The sequence below is a fragment of the Equus przewalskii genome, chromosome 9 (genome assembly GCF_037783145.1).
Source record: "Equus przewalskii isolate Varuska chromosome 9, EquPr2, whole genome shotgun sequence".
NCBI lineage: Eukaryota > Metazoa > Chordata > Mammalia > Perissodactyla > Equidae > Equus > Equus przewalskii.
Genome location: NC_091839.1, coordinates 14,793,176 through 14,804,680, shown reverse-complemented (window position 1 = coordinate 14,804,680; position 11,505 = coordinate 14,793,176). Strand labels below are relative to the sequence as shown.

At 47.8% G+C, this 11,505-nt stretch overlaps 2 long non-coding RNA genes across 2 annotated transcripts; one reads left to right on the top strand and one right to left on the bottom strand.

Annotated features, from left to right (window-relative positions):
• The first annotated feature begins 795 nt into the window (after positions 1 to 795).
• Positions 796 to 6,573, top strand: LOC139073513 (uncharacterized). Its single transcript, XR_011522331.1, has 2 exons — positions 796 to 1,432; positions 2,165 to 6,573. It is a non-coding gene; the product is annotated as an uncharacterized lncRNA (long non-coding RNA).
• Positions 6,574 to 7,764: 1,191 nt separating this feature from the next.
• LOC139073517 (uncharacterized) lies at positions 7,765 to 9,380 on the bottom strand. Its single transcript, XR_011522336.1, has 2 exons — positions 9,197 to 9,380; positions 7,765 to 8,390 (listed from the first exon to the last, which is right to left on the bottom strand). It is a non-coding gene; the product is annotated as an uncharacterized lncRNA (long non-coding RNA).
• Between the last annotated feature and the right edge of the window lie 2,125 nt (positions 9,381 to 11,505).

The window sequence follows — 11,505 nt, the reverse complement described above, 5'->3', positions numbered from 1 at the left end:
TCCCCCAGGAAGGCCTCCTGGACTCTCCCAGGTGGATCGAGAGCCCCCTCTGGGCTCCTACATCCGAGGTATGACTACTCCGGGTCGTCCCTATTTGGGGATGAGCCTGTCTCTCCAACTGGACCGTGAGCCCTGGGACGGCAGGGCTGCAGCTGTCATGTCACCTCTGGGTCTCTGGTACCACCCAGCAGAGGGCTCCACACAGACCAGGCGCCGGAGGAAGGCATGTTGAATGAATGAATGAATGATGAACGAATGACTTCAGCGATTATTCGATCTCTGGTTGTTATCTGTTCATTAGTCATCCTGCCCGCTCCAGCATATACTTATTACATATTTTATTATAGCATAAACGTGGATTGTTTTCTGTAAATACTGGAATTTAGAGAAAACTTACTCATGAAGCTGTGTGTGTGTGTCTATGAGAGAGAGAGAGCAAGCTCGAGAGGCAGCCTGAGAGTTTGAGGTTTGTTTGAAAGGGGTAAGAGGGGCTGCCCCATGGCCATGGTTAAGTTCACGTGCTCCACTTTGGTGGCCCAGGGTTCACTGATTCGGATCCTGGGTGGACCAGAGCACCGCTCATCAAACCATGCTATGGCGGCCTCCCATGTAGAAGAACTAGAATGACACAACTAGGATATACAACTATGTAGTGGGGCTTTGGGGAGAAAAAAAAAAGAGGAAGATTGGCAACAGATGTTAGCTCAGGGCCAATCTTCCTCATCAAAAAAAAGAAAAAGAAAGAAAGAGGGAGGAGTTGGGGGCAGGTGGGAAGCGGGGAGGGCAGAGGCCTTGGGCAAGGAACAAGCTACCCCCTGTACATGGAGTCTGTAGGCTCGGTGAGGGCAGAGACCATGTCTGTCTGGTTCACGGCTGCGTCTCCAGCATCTAGCACAGAGCCTGCCACCCAGAAGGTTCTCTGGGAATAGCTGTTGGGTGAATGAATGAACCAGACAGTGCTAAAGTAGCCCAGGGATCTTGCTGGGCCTCTATGACTGTGGATCACAGGACACTCTGAGCAGGCCTTGGACCTGGAGTAAAGTCCTTTTGGTCCCTCTCAGGGAGTAGAGAGAGAATGACACTTGGCTAATGAACAGGGGAAGCAAGTATCTGACTGTCTGGCCACCACTCTCCATTCCAAGCTCTCAGCAGACATCAATAATCGATGCAGGTGCTCCTTCCCAGCAAGAAGGCCAGCAGACATCAACAATGGATGCAGGTGCTCCTTCCCGGCAAGAAGGCCAGCAGACATCAACAATGGATGCAGGTGCTCCTTCCCGGCAAGAAGGCCAGCAGACATCAACAATGGATGCAGGTGCTCCTTCCCGGCAAGAAGGCCAGCAGACATCAATAATCGATGCAGGTGCTCCTTCCCGGCAAGAAGGCCAGCAGACATCAACAATTGATGCAGGCGCTCCTTCCTGGCAATAAGGTCAGCAGACATCCACAGTTGGTCAGGCGCTCCCTCCCGGGGAGGAGCATGGATGGGGTCCCCGAGCTCTCAATACAGCTCTTGGAGCCACGGCCAATTTATCACAAATGGCGGCTGAGAAGAAATGTATTGGTCAACCCTGGACAATGGATGTGAAAGACAAGAGTTGGGGAGAGAAATTATGGCCAGAGGTTATAGCTGGAAATCCGCTGTGCATTTGGCTTTTTGCTTATTCACCTGCCCTTAGGTTCTCGAGGCCTTGGCTCGCCCACGAGGACAGAGGGAACTAGGTCAGTGTTCCACTCCATGCTGCAGAGCTTCCAGAGCTCAGAAAGTGTTTCACTTTCTCTCTCTCTTCCATTCATTCAGTCATTCAACAAGTGTTTGTTGAGTGCACTGTTGTGGAAGGAAGACACAGTTCCTGCCCTTTGAGACGCAGAGCCTATCGGAGAGACAGACATTATCAAAAGATCACCCCAGCACTTCAAAATGCAATTTTTGATGCCTAATGAGAAGGAGAGGTTTGCTGGCTGATGAAACTCAGGCAGGTGTTCACTGAGTTGGGACTTTTAAATGAGTAGGAATTAACTGGGTGAAGAGAGGAGAGGAAAGCATTCTGGCCACAGGGGATGGCATGTGCAAATGCCCGGTGGCAGCAGAGAACTGGGTAAGCACAAAAGAACGAGGGAGACTGGCTAGCTGTTCACTAAACCCATTTCCTCTTATTTCCAGGAACTCCGCTAGATTACATTTCTTAGAAGTTCTCATATCACTGGTGATCCTGTCACCCAGAGCAGGGCAGAGACACAGGCGAGAAAGAGCGTGGGTGCCTGAATGACGACACAGAACAGAGTCTGGGTCCCCAGTGACCTCCACTGGACTGTACATGGGTGAGAAACACACTTTTACTGGGTTAAAGGTATTTATTGCAGCCGTTAGCCAACTCTGACTAAAGTGAGAGTGGCTGCCCAGGGGCAGCACGAAGCCAAATCCCCCCCCTTCTTTGCTTCCACCTGTGGTCGCCGAGCGCCTCACGACAGATACGGCCACCGGGGAGGCACAGAATGCCCGCGTGATGTAGGGAAGTTCCAGTTTTTCTTTACTTTTGTCTCCTATCTGGGTACACAGTGTGTGATGTCTGCGTGGTCACAGAACCACCAGAACAGCTGCAGGGCTCTCGGTTTTCTTATCTAATGTCTCTTACTTTTGACAAATTGGTGGAAGTTTCCCTTTTTCCCCGTGGGGGATGCTGGGACATTATTTTGTCTGTTCCCAGCTCACGCTTTCTCGGTGGTCCCATTCGTTCACGCCCACCTGTGGTCACAGGCTCCCTCCTCGCCATTGGGCCTTGGTTTGGCCAAGCGGCCTTTAAATCTTTGACTTTATGGCTTAAATCTCGGGGTTCGCTATCTCCATCAGGGCTGCAGGGAAAGCAGAACTAAGACAACAGGGGTTTAAGTAAGACAGAGCTTTGTTTCTCCTTTCATCTCGAAGGAATCCAGTGGTATTTAAGACAGGGCTGGTTGGATGGCTTCACGGAGCCTCCAGGCTCCCATTTGCCAGCGGTAAATCAGCTCTACCCCCAAAATTCCTGACTTGTAGCGTTTTCCAATGTTCACAGTGTAGACGTCACTACCACAGGTGGTTTCCAGCTATCAGTGTGTCATCATTACACGCAGACTTGGGAGAAGATGTGCACAGTGAGCTCTTGTGAGCCGGCACAAGCCGAGTGCAGCACACCTCTGTCCTCCTCCACGTGCGACGTTCACCTCATGATCTAACATGGCTGCTCAGCTCCAGCCATCACATTCCCATTCCCACCGAGAGGAAAGGACCCCCCCTCCTTTTGAGGGTACATTCTGCAAGTCACACATGGCACTTCTCACATCTTATGACGATATAGGACTTTTCCCCTTTGGACATCAGGTGCCCAGCTAAAAATCGAGGATCCGGTTACTATGGAGGGAGGAGAGAATGAGTTCTGGGGCCCTGAGGGCAATCTCTACCCCAGCTGCCGTCCACACTGGGCTGTTCTCCCGTGGTGAGATGACCATTTATCCACCAGAGGTCAGGCCAGGGGCCCCCGACGCCTGTTTTGCTGACCGAGAGAGTGAGGGGAGCTTGGGTCGAGTTATTCCAGTGAAACTCCAGCTCAGAGAAGAGTCTGGGCCGTGGCCAACGCCTCCACTTCGGACCCTCTGAGTTTTCCCCGTGGTGTGGTTTTCGTCTCTCATTCATTCACTCAACAAACATTTCTGGAGCACCTACCGTATGGCAGAGACGGGTCTTGCGCTCACGGAGCTGACAGTCTAACGGATGCGATAAAAGTTAAAATAACCCCAAATGTGAGATATTTAGGGACACGACGTGACAAGTGCTGCAAGCCTGGCAGCACCCCGACAGCGCTCAGCCCGGGGCTGGACTTGTAACCAGAGGGGCAGGAGGCATCTGGGAGGAAGTCGGCCCGGTTTACTGGAGGAGGAATATCGCGAGAATTCTCAGCCGTCCCGAAGGACGGGGGTTGCGGCTGGAGCCTCGGCCGGAGGACAGCTGGACGCTGGTTGGTGGCCGAGGCGGTGGCTGCAGTGTCACCTCTGACCCCTCTGACTGCAGGAGCCGGCTCCTCTCCTGTCACTCCCCAGGTAGAAGCGACTCACTTCCCCCAGGAGGAAAGGGCACAGCAGGACATCTCGGGGGGGGAAGGAGCTGGTTAGATATTAGGGCCTTCCGAGCAAATTGGGAGCCTTGGACAGACCAGGGCGAGGACCCCAGGACAGCCACAGAGTCAGCGATCTACACTTGGGGGTCTTTTATAATTATTATTTTTGAGAAAGATTAGCTCCAAGCTAACATCTGCTGCCAACCTCCTTTTTTTTTTTTTTTTTTTTTTTTTTTTGCTGAGGAAGATTGGCCCTGAGCTAACATCTGTGCCCATCTTCCTCTATTTTGTATACGGGACGCCTGCCACAGCATGGTGTGATGAGCAGTACGTAGGTCCGCGCCTGGGATCCGAACAAGTGAACTCCAGGCTGCCAAAGCGGAGCACGCAAACTTAACCACTGTGCCACCAGGCCAGCCCTGGGATTTATTATTTTTAACAATTTAACAATTAGGATTTAGAGTTGCACTGTCTGGTACAATAGCCTCTAGTCGCAGGTGGCAATATATATTCAAATTAATTAACTAAATTAAAAATTCAGTTCCTCAGTTACACTCTCCACATTTCAAGGACTCAAGAGCCACAGGCACTGGACGGAGCTGAGAGAGCACATTTCCACCACCACAGAGAGTTCTGCGGGACACGCTGGTCTAAGGGGTAGGCTTGGGAATTGGGCAGACTGGAGTTGGCATCACATGTGGCTGTGTGACCTTGGGCAAGTCGCTTGCCATCTCTGAGCCTCACCTGCTTCGTCTCTAAGGTGGGGCTGGCTTCTCTTTCCCTCAGTGGGTACAGTGAGGATACAACATATGAGTCCCATAAGGAACGTAGGGAGGTGGCTGGGACGCAGACAGCCCTCAGCTGAAACCTGAAGTCGGTCTACTGCTATTATTACTAATCACAGTGACGTGGTCGGTGGCTTTGTGTCAGTCACAGCAGCACTGACCGTTCCTCAACTGTTGCATAGATTCACACGGGGGTTTCATCCACGCTCGTTTCCCCATTGCCTGCCGCCCATCAGGATTCTCCAGGGAGAGGAAGCTGTTGATTTCCGGGGGTCGTGACCGCTTCTGCCACTTCTCTGTGTGTGGAAGTTCCTTTTTTTAAAGCAGCAAAACCAAGCTGCATGTGTAGAAGACATATTTTTGGGGTGTCTTCCCAGCAGGTAAGGCAAAACCTGCCCCCTGTTTTCTGAGCACTGAGCCCCCCCAGACAGGTCCGAGGCCCCCGGAGATTTGAGCAAGGGGACTGAGGCCGACACCAGACCCACTGGACGCCTTCTCCAGGGTCATCGGAAATCCAGCCACAAGGCAAAGGATTCTGGGCCAGTTGGCAGGTCCCTCGAACAGAGGTGCGGTGGACGCGGAAGCCACGGGATGGTGGACGGAGAAGCGGTGAGCGCCCATTGGCATGGAGACAGAGGGAGAGAACGGTGGGTCCCACGACCCTGGAGAAGAGGATTCCAAGGGGTGAGGGATGGGGCTGAGGGTCAGCGAGCAGGTGCCCTGGGCCCAGCAGCTTTCCTGCTCTCCGACCACACATCCAGCCTTTGGTGCCAGATGGCAGAACCAGCCATGGGTTCTTCCCCTCCCGTCCGTGGGTGCAGTCAGCGTCCCTACCCCCTTGCCTCTGGCTGGCCGTGTGACACACTTTGGCCGACTGAATGTGGCAGAAGTGATCACGACCTTGGCTCTGCGAGGCGTGTCGACTTCTGCCCTCACTCTTGGAATCCAGCCTCTGTCATGAGAAGAGGCCCGGGGCCGCCGGCTAGAGGATGATCGATGACGTGGAGGAGAGGCCACTCGTCCCAGCTGAGGCTGTAGAAGCCCACTCAGGGCCCGGAGGACCTGCCGGCTGACCACAGACACGTGAGGGAGTCCAGCAGGGAGCAGAAGAGCTGCCTGGCTGAGCCTGGCCCCAGTGGATAACCCGCAGAATTGCAAACTAAATGAACAGCTGTGGGTTCAAGTCATGAAGTTTTGGGGGGTAGTTTGTCAGGCAGCAAATGCTAACTGATACACCCTTGGGTTCCCAGATCCTCATATTAAATTCTTCCTTTTGTTTTTTATTGAGCCAGTTTGGTATGTCTCTTTTGCTTATAGCCCAAGAGTTTGGTGAAAAATAGGCTGCTCGTTTAGGTGGCTTCCAGGGACCTAGTGAGCTGGGCGATGGGGTGTTGGCAGCTGGTGAGAGGAGAGGAACGCAGGCCCCAGGGCTCACAGCAAGATGGGAGCATCCCGCAGACGAATGATCAGGAAACTAGGAGGGAGGAGGTCTCAAGGGAGCCCCTAGGAGCTTCCTCTTCTGCCCAGCCCCATCATTCTCTTCCCGCCCTTCCAGGTATCACCTCTTGGACTGACAGATAGGTGCCCACACAGAGAATATCCATATTCTCTGTCAGTCCTACAATGAAAGAGAGAGAGAGAAATCATCATCATCACCATCATCATCATCATAATCCATGTGGCTGACATTTATCAAAGGCTCACCACGTGCCAGGCACTATTCACAGTGCTGCACTCCCGCCATCTTGTGTAACCCTCACACCTACCCCTTGAGGTCGGTGTGACCATTGACCCTGTGCCAGGTGGGCACAGAGCCATTCAAGGACTCACCCAAAGTCCCACAGCCCCCAGGGTATGGCCGAGCTCGGATGAACATAAGTAGCCCGGCTGTGGGATCCATGGCCTTAACTGCAAACAACAGGGGTCCCCCTTGGCCCTTGGCGGGTGTGGCAGATGTGCATAGGGCCCCCCTCAGCCCATACCCACCAGGAGGGTCAAGACAGCCATGCCTGTCCTCATGACCTCATCTCCAAGGTCACAGCCAACTGCACAAGGCTGGTTCCTTGGCTGACGTCGGCATTGGTCTGTCTTGAGAATCTGTTGTCTTGGCCAAGATAGTGGGAAGACAAGAAGTGACTCCCCCCATCCGCTCATGGAGGTAAGGACTCGGAGCGGGCTGGACGATGACTTTCACGCCAGCCTGATTTCTCACACTTCCTCTCTATCACCTGGCATTGGAATTGAGTTTGCTTCAGGCTCAGCCATTTGTCAGCTGTGTGTCCTCGGGCAAGTTGATGAGTTTCTCTGAGCTCTGGTTCTACACACTTGGAAGATGAGGACGAGAACAGGACCCAGCCCTGGGAGCTTTGAGACTCGAAGGTCCCGGCACGGATGGAGGGCCCAGGAAATTGGAGCTGCCCCAGTGATGAAGAGGACGCGGGTGACTCAGGTGGCAGCCTGGCCCTCCCCGGGCCCTAGAAGGTTCCACGTGGGACTTACGGACTGGAGACCCTTCCCTGGTCCCTCCCAGCTGGTCCACCAGGCCCTTCCAAACCACTTCAACCCGCAGATTCCTCATCCTCCGTGCATAAGGCTGGTATTGTTAATGGTGGAAAGAGGCAGTGTAGGTTGGGGGCTGAACAAGGAGGGAGGCAGGGTTATGGGTTCGAATCCCTCCTCTTAACTGTGATGTCTGAGGGCAGTCACTTCTCTCTGAGCTTTAGTTTCCTTTATTTTTTTTTTTGAGGAAGATTGGCCCTGAGATAACATCCATGCCCATCTTCCTCTATTTTATGTGGGACACCTACCACAGCATGGTGTGACTGATATGGAACCTGAAGTGAGTTCGCTCACCCGTTGCACAGCAAGCCGATCTCTGACACCGGGTGTGGTGGAAGAAAGTAGGAACTTTATTTTTGCACAGCACTGAGCAAGGAGAGAGGGCAGCTAATGCTGAAATCCCAAACTCCCCGAAAAAGCTAAAAGGAAGGGTTTTTATTTGGGGCTTTAGGTAGGGGAGGGGGAGCATATGGCCTTGCTGGTCGGAGCTTTCCCACCAGCCTGTCTCTGGCCTTGAGACACTTGCAGACAGGAGGGAGTTCATGACCTTGCTGGTCAGAAGCTTTCCCACCAGTCTGTATCTCTTTGTGGGGAGGAGATGGTCCAGGTGCTTGTCCTTGACGGTGTCTGTCTCCATGGAGGATAGTGGATTCTGGAGCCAGGAAGCCAGAGAGTAAGCAGGGAATGAGTGTTTGGGTTTTAACCCCATATATGCTGGGTTTAATGTGGGGAAACTGATATCAGGGTCGATATCAACTCCCCCCTATTTTATGTCCGTCCCTCAATCTTGAGGGATTTGGGGTGGCGACCGATCTAGCTACTTCCTGCTGAAATGGGGCATAGGTCGTTTCATCTCATTGAACCAGTCTTTTAATAAGGCGGTGATGCTGGTGGGCTCCTGAAGTTAGGCCTGTATCATGTAAGTAAGTAACCAGGTATTTAATAAGAAGTTTTTCTGTAGAAACAAAAAGAGAAAAACAAAGTTAACAGTTGGAGCAAATTATAAACCAGTTTCTGAGCCCACGGGGCAGCCAATCAAGATTCCTAGAAGTCAGGGTCGAAGCATCTTTTGCAGTTTGAAATGTCTCTGATGGTGTCATCAGGCACTCAGGTAGCTTTCTGAGTGGCTTACACAGCAACAGACATGAATCTCTCTTAAGTTTATATTGGGTCCTCCAGCTTCAGTTTGCAAGGCTTCAGGAAAAAGGGCAGATTTAGTTTTCAATGACTCCAAATGAAAATGATGGGGGGAAAAAGCCCTGAAAATGTTAGTTTGGAGGTTTGTAGCCAGATAGTTCATGAGACTAGAAGAATTCAGGATCCAGCCCAGTTAACAGATGTAACAAAAATCTTAAAGACAATTGACACAACCAAAATCCAGTATCCACAAATGTGTATTATAGTCTCTATTGAAACACCATCTTTCTCTCTAAAATCACCCTCATTTTTATAAAGATAGCTAAATTAAGACTAACTGGTTTGCAAAATCAGTCTAGTTTTAACAAATTTGTGCATAAGTACAGCAAGAATAGTAATTGATTACATAGGCTCTTTTAAATCTGCTTTGCTGGAACCTTATAAGGAATCTCAGGTTGAACTTTAAAGGCCTCTCTAGCCCAGGAAAGCCAGACTAAGAGCTTGTCATCAGATTCCACCTGCAATACCCAAAGATTTGGGTGACTTCCTCTCTTCATGAGGTCCCCGAAATATTGGGGTTCCTTGTACCTGCCAGAGGGAGCGACATTCTTTGCTCAACCTTACCAGGTTACTGAACCCATAAGCACAGTACCAGGCCAATATTTCCAAGTGGCTTTATTCCAGAAAGTCAACCTTGGTTCCTCAAAAGCTGTCTCATCATATCCGAGCTTGTGTGTTTTTCTCAAATATGATGTCCCAGTCAAAGCCTTGGTGTTATAACGAGTGTTTCCAATTGTGTCCTGTTATAAGAAAACAGATTCTTATCGGACTTATGCAAACAACCATATTGCCGTGAGAATAAGAATACTTACTCATCATGAGTTTTTATGTTTTGGAGGGGTCAGATAGGGAGAAAAAGATGAATGATTCAATTTTGTTTACATTTGTTATATATCATAGTTCTTAAGAGAATAGAGAAAAAGGTTTTCTTAAAACTGGAAAAAAACAAAACATCAAAAATCAGCAATATCTCAATGAAAAAGCCATAAAAATTATAATCATCCCTATGTGTAATTGGTTCTTGACTTAATCTTGTGTCAGCAGTTTGCGAGGTCATCAGTTCCTCTGTTAGGGTTCTGTAATTTCTACCCAGTTTAGTTTTACAGTCCAAACGTTTATCAGAACCTGCACTCTAGAGTAAGCGCCAGGGTCCTCTCCATGAATTTCTCTAAAGGTGAAACACATTTGCAAAAACGTCAAATAGCTGTCTGCAAACAACAAAACATCCAAAAGTGGCAATTGACAAAGACATCTGACCATGTCTGTGACATATAATACTTTGAGATAATAACCAGAATTATGGCTGACAATCAGAACAGATCAGAATTTTAGATAATTGTTTAAATACTTGTATCAATAACACTCACTCACATAATACCATTTAAGAAAGTTTATTATTACTTTATTTGACAATGCTTCCCATATAGTCTAATACGTCAAACAAGCCTAATTAGTTTAGCATTTTTTTCTTATAGAAAGAGAGCAAATATTTCTGAGAAGTCCCAGGGGCCCTCTGAAAATCCCCAGAGAAACTCTCCCTCCTTTTCCAGGTCAAAAGAAAGCTTTTATTCAGGACTTGAATATTTTTTCGGGGGGGGGGGGAAGATTGTCAAAAATATTAAAAGCTTTAAAATATTTGTTCAGATAGGAAACAAAACTCACTGCGAAACCATGTTCAGGTATCTATTCAAAGTGACAACAGAAACAGTCAAGGGGAAACAGTGTTACAATAGTGAAAAAAACCCCTTTTAATAATCTTTTTATCAAAAGCAGATTAAAAGTTTAGGAAAATTATCCTTTTAAGAAAGGGGAAACCAAGTTTTAATTTTGTACCAGTTGACTTTTGACATATAAGTTTATTTACTTAATTGGATTCATTTTAGTCTTAGCCAACTTGACCATGCACAAAATTCCACAGGGTTTCACTTTCACAAACCTTTCGTTACTTTCTTTACATTCGGAATTTGTCCCAGTACTTTAGGACAAATTATCTTTCTGAACTCAAGAAACAAAAATATTTTCATTTTTTATATTTTTATACTGAAAACATATATTTTAACTTCCTTGTATACAGACCTTTTAGAAATATGTTTTCTCATAGAAAATGCCTCAGCATACATAAAACGTTTATCAATAAACCTAAGCACTTTTCAGTTTCTTTGATATAAGAAACCAAAGGCAGACAAATCTATGCTTAGTAGTTAACCTTTAATATTTTATCTTATGTGGAAATGACCTAGATACCCAATAAACTGTTATTATTTAACTTAACTTAGTAAAGCTATAAAGTTGAAGTTTCCAAAAAGATTTTTGGAAGCTGTTTTTTAAGTATGTAGTCTCTAAAACATAATTATTGTACTTCAAACTCTTACCCAGTTTTAACAATTATGTTTAAATTACTCTTAAAAACTTCATGTGACATGACAGCATTAACCATCATCTTCAGTTGTTTTAAGCATATACATCATAATACATATAATTATTATTAAAAAGTTTTTCCAAAAACTTTTATCCTTTTATATTTATTTATCTGTCTTTAACAATTATATTTAGATCATGTACAAGAACCTCATGAGACATTAAACAAAATTAGCTATTATACTGAGTCGTTAGTTTTGCTGATAAATTTCGTGGCAGAGATGACATGAGCTCATTTGACCAGTAAACCCAGGCTGTGTGTCTGCATCATAGCCAACGCGGGTAAATCTGAGAACGTGTCTATTTTAAATCAAACCAGCAAACTTCAACAGGCTTATTCATCAAAGATCATTTTATATCATGTTAAATAACTTGGTCTTTTAGAAGTTTTGACTTGTTAATCCAAGACTGCATTCCATTATGAGAGTTTTTGAATTCTCTCTTTTCTGAAACAG